This window comes from Anser anser, assembly GCF_964211835.1.
Source record: "Anser anser genome assembly, chromosome: 26".
In the NCBI taxonomy this organism is placed as follows: Eukaryota; Metazoa; Chordata; class Aves; order Anseriformes; family Anatidae; genus Anser; species Anser anser.
Genome location: NC_139747.1, coordinates 5,440,957 through 5,449,596, shown reverse-complemented (window position 1 = coordinate 5,449,596; position 8,640 = coordinate 5,440,957). Strand labels below are relative to the sequence as shown.

Sequence of the window (8,640 nt, the reverse complement as noted above, 5' to 3'; positions counted from 1 at the left end):
TGATTTCCTCCCTGACAGGCAGGCTTGGAAACGAAGCTGATGGAGCAGGGTTTTATTACTGTGCAGCAAGGTACACTGCCTCCAAATAGGTTACTCAGCAAGACGGATTCAGCTCCCACTATTGCAACAACTTCAGTTGGTGAACCTCCACTGTAAGACTTAAAATAGATAAATAAAAATTAACTGGTCTTGAATAACTCACAGCTTAAAAAAGCAACAACATTTGTTATCAGTCAGCTCTCTAAAAAACACGTTTCAGCTGCTATTATTCCAAGCAGCTACTAACAACATCTGAGACCTCGTTCAGCTCCAAGTGAAATTAGCAATGGCATAAACATGCAGCAGAACATGACTTTTTGAGTAAACGTGACCGGAAACACATAAACCAGCGAGAGGCTGCTGCAACTGCATGCAATTGAAAAACTGCACTGGAAGAGGCAAGGAAGTAGAGAATTGCACTGACAGGGCAGGAGAGAAGAACAACGCTAGCTGAGCAGAGAGCGGGTCTGTAGCCGGAGAGGAATGAGAAACCAAGACTGGCCAGGGCAGGGACTTTTATTTTTTTTTTTTTAAAAACTGGATTTGCTTGCAGGGGCCAACCCGATTGGGCTTACTGGAGCCCTTAAGTGCTATGGAAACAGCAAGTGCCATTTGAGAAGCAATTATGCAAGGATCCAAAGAGAGCTCATGGCAACAGACAAGTTAGACATTTAGGAATTTTGATTACTATGGTAGCACCCAGACATCTCTACTGAGCAAAGCAGCATTAAAAGACAAGAGATAGCCTAACGCATACATTCTAGGAAATGCTCAAGCTTACAGCCCACGTGATACTACAAGGCCTCCACAGCAGCATACGCAGGTTTGTTTTAAACAAGTTTCTTCCGCTTAAACCCAGGAATCCAGACTTCAACCTTTCTAGTTCTCCAGTATGACTGCAGGTATACTCATGAGCCACAGAAGTGCCACCTCACTGCATAACACGAAACCACCAGTTAAGGACTACTAACGTTCATCTGCAAGAGAGTATGCTAATCAAACACCCTGAAGACAGCACTGAACTTTTCAACTCCTCAATATGTGCCAAGGATGGAGAGAAGTATCTGCTACCAGGCCAGACAGCTCCCAGGGAATTCAAACCACCAGTTAGTCAGGAGCATACCGTATTTATCATTCAGCCCAGGGAGAGGAGGAAAAAAACAAGCAAACAAAAAAAAACACATTTAAAAAATCACCCCTACATGCAGCAGGGCTTCGAGTTTTTTCACGTATACATAGGTGAGGAAGGAAAGATATGAATAGGCATATGCCTGGCTGTTCATTTGTCAGATGTCCAGAACAGGAAAGGGTTGCAGGGGTCCAAAACTGCAGTCTTGTGACTGTTACTCATAAATCCCATAATATTAGGGATTGAATTCATCAGCTCTAATGAAATTACATAACTGCTTGAGAAGCCCAACTTACATATTACATACTGACATAGACATTTCTAGCCTGCTCGGTGACAAAAAAGCTTCAAAGGTACAAAGTAAGCGCTTCTTATGTTGTTAATTTTTAAAACAAAAGCAAAAGGTAGAAAATCACCATCTGTCCCACTCCAAAAATAGCATCATTTTAATTTTAAAAAATCCAATACATGTTTAATCCTGTCACATGTTCTGTTGAATGCTATGTGAGCAAGGTTGAGTTTGTGCACTTCACGCGGTCTCTGAATAACAACAGATCATTAGAAGATACTGTGCATTAATTATCATGTCATGATCTGCTGTAAGATTACTGCTGCTGGCCCCTAGAGATGCCGCTTTCTGAATACGACTCCTAAAAGGTGGCACACAAGCTCGTTTCTGTACCGAACGAAAACGCAGAGCCTCAGCAGGCACAAGCAAGGGCAGCCTGGCACCTCCCAGGAGCACGGACGGTCTTTGTTCTGTGTTTGCAGTATGTGACACCGGGCCTTAGTCCATGATAAAAATTCCTCAATTCCACGCAGCCATGAATATTAACGACACTGTGGTTAAAGCACCAGACAAGGAGTTACATTTGCATTTAATACAAGGCTTTGTCACTGCTTGCCTATGTAGCCCTTATCAAATCAATACGTCTTCACGGGCTTCAGTTTCTCATTTGTAAAATAATTTGTTAAACCTTTCTTCTACCATCTGTTTGTCTACTTTGCAGAGAAGGGGAACAACCACGCACAGCACCAGAGGCTGAATGATACCCGGTACGCGGGGGCCCTTACGTTCTCTGAAGAGCAGAGAGAGCACAACAGTTCAAACTACAACTGGTAATCAGGTAGAGAAATGGAAAGGTAAACTCATGTATTAATCATCTACTTGTAAGAACATCTCCTATGGTAAAAGCCACAGGTAAAGGCCAAAAGAAGGCGCTGACTTTCAGGTAAATGCACTCAAGGCACCCTAGTAGCAAGTCTGACCCACGTCTGTACTGTCCCTTCCCTTTCTCTCTGCCGTATTGCCCCTCCTTTACCCTTCGCTATTCCACACACCAGTGCTCTGCGATGCATTTTTATTCCCCTCACAAGCACAACCAATGAAGAGAGCAGGATCACACCAGCTGACAACTGGGTCTGGCTTCTTGTGTCATCTTACACGTGTCTGAATTCACTTACTCGTAAAAGGGCTCTCATGAACACGCAGCCACTAATGAGCGCGGGTCACACCATCCAGCTTTGCAAGAGCTTGCTGAAATTCCTGGCAGTATTCAGTGCACATCAGCTGGTGTCTGCCTCACCTGCTCCCCAACACGGTTATGAGCATCCTGCTGACACTACCTGCAGCACAAGGTGGGAACTAAGGCATCAGATGAGTATGGCAGACTCCTCTCAAGCATGTAAGTTACCTAATGGGACATTCGCAGAACTCTAGTCAAGGCAACAGGGATCCTACACGGAAAGAATCTTTCTCTCTCAGCCACCGAACCATCCTGTATCTCTGCCCTTAACCCAAATCTCTCCCCAGAGACATCCCACTGCCTCTTCCCTCCACCCAACAGCTCTTGTCTATTTGTGCTGAATCTCACAGTGCTGGTTGTTGTTCACTCTCTGCATGCCACGTGTATGCCTGTCTAACTAGATGTGCTACAATATCCAGCTGAAAAAGAAAGGCAGGGGTGTCAGCGTGCAAGTGTATACACACATATTGGGTTTACATGGACAGGTTCTGGTAGCGGGGGGCTGCAGGGGTGTCCTCTGCGAGGAGAATGCAGCAGCTGCCCCATGTTAGATAAGGGCCGGTTCCAGAGGGCTCCAAAGGGACCCGCTGCTGCCCAGAGCCGAGCCAAAAAGCGACGGTGGTGGCGCCTGCGTGAGAGCCTATGTGAGAAAGGGAAAAACACCTGCCGAACAAGAGCAGCTGGGACAGGGAGGAGTGAGAAAGCTCTCTGCAGCCACCAAGGTCCGTGCAGAAGGAGGGCAGGAGGTGCTCCGGGCGCTGGAGCTGAAGTTCCCCTGCAGCGTGTGGAGAGGCCCCTGGTGGAGCAAGCTGTCCCCCTGCAGCCCATGGGTCCCACGGCGGAGCAGATTTCTACACTGCAGCCCACGGAGGAGCCCACGGCAGAGCAGGTGGATCTGCCCTGAAGGAGGCTGTGGCCTGTGGAAAGCCCCCACAGGAGCAGGCCCTGGGCTGGAGCTGCAGCCCATGGAGAGGAGCCCATGCAGGAGCTGCTGCCCGTGTGGGACCCATGGTGGAGTTGTTTGCTCCTGATGGATGGACCCTGTGGCACAGACCCGGTTCTTGAAGAGCTGCTGCTTGCGGGAAGCCCACGCAGGATCAGTTTGGGAAGGACTGTAACCTGTGGGAGGGACCCCAGTTTGGAGCAGGGGAAGAGAGTGACCAAGAAGGAGAGGCAGAGATGAAGCGTTAGGGACTGACCACAGCCCCCAGTCCCTGTTTCCCTGCACTGCTCATGGGGAGGAAGGTGTTCTTAGTTTGCTTGTAGTTTCTCACTGCTGTAGCTTGTTAGTAATAAGTAATAAATTTTATTCATCTTCCTATGCTGTGTTTGTTTTGCCCTTGATGATAATTCTGGAGTGATCTCCCCATCCTTACCTCAACCCTTGAGCCCTCTCCAACATATTTTCTCCCCGTCTGTTAGAGGATGGGTATTGAGAGAGAGGTTGTGGTGCAAAGCAGGTAAAACCTCCACAGCACACATACGTGCTTTCACATAGGCTTCTCATAACTTAAAAGGATATTGAATTCTTAAAAATGTAACTGTGTGAAAGATACAGTGACTTACAGATTCCCTGGTATTAAATACTTCTTGCTAAAGATCACGAGGAGAGTTATCACGCCACAGCCCAAGGGTCAACAGCAGCCACAAGAGCCTTCACACATAAAGGCACTGCAGTCATAAGGCAGCAATTTCCTATCAATTCCCCCCACTCCTTCAAAGCAGCAACGGAACTGTGTGTAAGGTCTTTATTTCTGAACTACTTTACAAGCCAGAAGCAATTAATCCTTCAGAGGCTCATGACAGGTAACTAAAGCATCACTGACTTTGCAGGTAGGCCACGCAGAGAAGGCACGGGAAGCAATAGGCCTGTACCTTCATGCTCTTCTCAGAACCACAGAATGGCCAAGGTTGGAAGGGACCTCTGAAGATCACCTAGTCCAACCGCCCTGCTGCAGGATCACCTAGAGCACATTGCGCAGGATGGCATCCAGGTGGGTTTTGAACGGCTCCAGAGAAGGAGACTCCACAACCTCTCTGGGCAGCCTGTCCCAGAGCACCCTCCCAGTAAAGAAGTGCCCTCTCATATTGAGCTGGAACCTCCTGTGCTTCAGTTTGTGGCCGGTGCCTCTCGTCCTGTCGCTGGGCACAGCTGAAAAGAGACCAGTTCCATCTTCTTGACACCCTCCCCTCAGATATTTACATACATTGATGAGGTCTCCCCGCAGTCTCCTCTTTTCCAGGCTAAACAGGCCCAGTTCTCTCAGCCTGTCCTCGTACAACAGGTGCTCCGGTCCTCTCATCATCTTAGTAGCCCTCCTCTGGACAAGCCCTTATTCTCACAAGCCCTCATTACTTCTGTTCATTTTTAATTATTACACTTCAAAAGTCTGAGTTTGATATCACTCTCGTTCCCACATCTTAGCAGCTTCCATGTACAAGCCAGGATGGCAATAAAGCCACCAAAATGGGTATACCGCATCAAACCGAAGGTTCATTTTGCTCACCCTGACGCTTTGAACACCAACTGACATTCAGGAAACACCTGCACACACCATGCCATGTCACACGGGGCACTCTGCACTTCTTTAAGGGACAAGCTTTGACTTTATTTTACCGCTGTCATTTGAGTTGTGCAGCAAAGCACACGTCAACTTTGCAAGCATCGCTTATCTTACAGAAGTAAAGCAGACAAGCTGAAGTTTCAGGGTCTGAATAACAGCTGTGCATTTAGATACCTTCCTAAGACCATGTATTTTACTATCACACCTTCCAGAGTAGCATGCTAGATGGCATTTTTAAATGCACACAGGCAGATTTGGGTCTCTCTTCCTTTTTGCAGCCCTATGAATGTCAAATAGGAGATGAAATCTGCATGTTCCTAACAGCAAACAGATCAAAATCAGATCCACCTGTCCTCTTCATAGCACCAGCTCCTGGCTCAACACTGGGGTGGATATATAGGCATGCAAAGCCTCTCTCTGCTCGGGGAACCCAGCTGCTGATGGCTTCTTTTTGTTTGTTTTAATCTATGAGATCACCCATCACCGGTACGTAATTTGTTTCTGCAAAGTCATGAAGCAAACCAGATGCTACAAGACTCTGTTCCAAAGAAGTTTTTAATCGAATCCTGTGACACACAGCCTGCGGTCCTGATGTCAGCATGGGTTCTGCCACAGAGCAAGCATAAATGTATGCCCAAATCACGTGTGCCAAGAGCACACCCATTTAAAACACACAGAGGCAGCACTTGAGAGAAAACATGGACTGCAATTAAAGCACTCAATCTGGAAGGCCAGGGATCAGTTCCTGACTTGGCCACGCATACTCTGCATTGCTTCACCTTCATATCTCAGTGTAATACTTCCCAGCAGTCCTGGAAGGAATGGAAGGACATTTTTGTAGGCTGTGCCAGAGCTCAGATACTTTGGCAACAGGGCGGCAAGAGACCCTAATATTAGAGGAGCTGTAGCAGCTCTCCTCTGCTTTCATTTTTGCTTGGGCAGACATTGACAGGAGAAGGGGGAATGGATTTAAACTAAAAGAGGGGAGATCTTGATCAGACATTAGGAAGAAACTCTTCACTCAGAAGGCGGTGAAGCACTGGAACAGGTTGCCCAGAGGAGCTGTGAATGCCCCATCCCTGGAGGTGTTGCAGGCCAGGCTGCACAAGGCCTTGGGCAACCTGATCTAGTGGGTGGTGTCCCTGCCCATGGCCAGGGGGGTGGAACGAGATGGTTTGCAAGGTCCCTTCCAATCCGAGTCCTTCTACGTGATTCTACGATTCATTCTACTGCATCGTACTATAGCCAGCTATCAGTAACCTTCACTTCACTAAGCAGCAATTCCTGTACCTCCCACATGAGGAAAAAAGGAAAGTTGCCATAATGACAAATCCACAAATGAGAGAAAATACCGTGCAACTGTGTTGCAGTTAGGCCTTTCCACCTCTTTTCCTTGTGCTTATAAATTGCTGGCAGCATTGTTCCTACCATCAAAAAAGTACAGCAGCCAGGATTTGATTTAATATCTTATTGCCACAGAGACATCCCTCTCTTACCCCCGTCCAAGAATGGAGGCACCCTTTCCCAGGAAACTTATTTATTCAGTTACCTCTCACCATCAAAAGAGAATTCTTCTATAAACCCAGCTTGCTTATGGCATGTTTCTCAGAGACTTCCTGTTCCCTTCCACATGGGAAACACAAGTAAACAGTACAAACCCAGCCAAATCAGTTGTGGCTTTCCAGAAGAGCAGCAGCAAGTCCTGCAGCTGGCAAGCTGCTGTTCCAATGGGTACAATTTCTCTGATTCCCCATTTTCACTGAAAATAAAAAAAATCTTCAAAGGAAGCAGCTTCCATTCTTAACACAAGCATGCAGCACCCAATCAGTTCTGCCTCCTATTAGCTATGATTAATGCAGGTGTGTGAGCTTGAACGGCAGCAAGTGCTAAACCCAAAGTGGATTCCCACTTGTCTTCAGCACATTTATAACCTACCACCTGCTCTCTTCAACTATCGACGGCTCCAGGACAAAGGGGAGAAAGCCTGTACGCAATAAAAACATTATGGGAGTATCTGTTCTTCTTGGATCCAAACTATCGTTGCTGGTGTTGCAAGCAGAGGTTGGTAGCCTCTTCAGACACAGCTACTAGAACTCTTCTGCAAGATCCCAGTTGCATAGTTTAAGCTTTTATTTTCACCCCACCAGAATCCCAAATCTAAGCTGTCTTGTATTTGACAATCTCATAAGGCTGTTGCAGGAAGCCTTCGATTAGAAACTCTTGTGTTTTTCCATGGAAGACCTCCCAGAGAAGGAGACCGAAGGAAACTTGCACTCCCCTAACAGTGCTGGGCTAACACAGCCAGTATACGTGATTTTAGCTAACAGAGCTGCTATCTAAGACGCTAGCCATCCCTGTGTATAATCCCAGACCCTTTCACAGATGTGTTGCATAAAACCTAGAAATGAGCACAGACAACACAAGTTTCTGGGCTGTACAACTTTTTACACAGTTAAATCCACTCACACTTTCCTCTTCTTCCGGATTAAAGCTAAGGACATAGCACACACTCCGCCCCTAGCAAAAGCTGTGCTGATAAAGCACCAAAGCACTTGGGATACCTTGATATTTACCCAGCAACTCACTGCGGATTCTTCAGTTTGCCTGGCTTGTACTCAAAAAAAAAAAAAAAAAAAGATTACTAGGAGACAGCAGGACCAGCACCGTATCTACCAGTGCAGAGCACAGCATACATGCCCTGCTTCATAAGGTATGCAGGAAGAGCAAGGGAAAACAAATAAATAAATCACATGCCCCATTCCAAGAGAATAATATGAATAGAATAGTTAATTCCTAATCCAAATGTCAGTGGTCAGCTGACAGTAGTTGGCACTTGGCAGGAAACAGAAGGCAGTAACTGACAGAATACACTTCGCGAGTGATGCCTTGAACCCAACCACAGAGGAATTGGGCTGAGGCTCACATAAATTTGCAGAATTTATCTCGGATGGAGCTTGTTTGAAAGTCAGAGTTATTTCAGAAGAAGCCCACATGTAATTTTAAAGGATGACAGTGACTTCACGTTATGATGCACGCCACAAGAAGTTCAGGAAAAGGGTGTACTGGGCGTAAGGCAGGCAGCAGCCAGCAAAAGTCTTCTGCAGTTAGCCCAAGCACACAATATAGGCAGCTCAGGGGGTCACCTTCCCCCATCAGACACAGCTCATGCATTCACAGCTGTACCAAGCTCTTCATGCACACTTTGGTCTCCAGACCTGCTAAATCACACCGCAATGAAACCTTCATAATTTCTTTAAAACACCGTAAAAAAATACAGCTGACAAGTTTATTTTACGTTGGTTTGTAGTATCTGCCACTGAATGCTTTGAAACATACATTAGCTAGCAGCACACACTTGCAAGTATCTGAAAAAAAAAAATCT

The 8,640-nt window shown here is 46.5% G+C and overlaps 2 protein-coding genes across 13 annotated transcripts in view; one reads left to right on the top strand and one right to left on the bottom strand.

Annotated features, from left to right (window-relative positions):
* VAMP8 (vesicle associated membrane protein 8) overlaps window positions 1-8,640 on the top strand; it is a 500,499-nt gene that overhangs the window by 150,447 nt on the left and 341,412 nt on the right. The window lies entirely within an intron of this gene.
* AAK1 (AP2 associated kinase 1) overlaps window positions 1-8,640 on the bottom strand; it is a 90,066-nt gene that overhangs the window by 77,283 nt on the left and 4,143 nt on the right. The gene's annotated exons all lie outside the window — the stretch shown is intronic.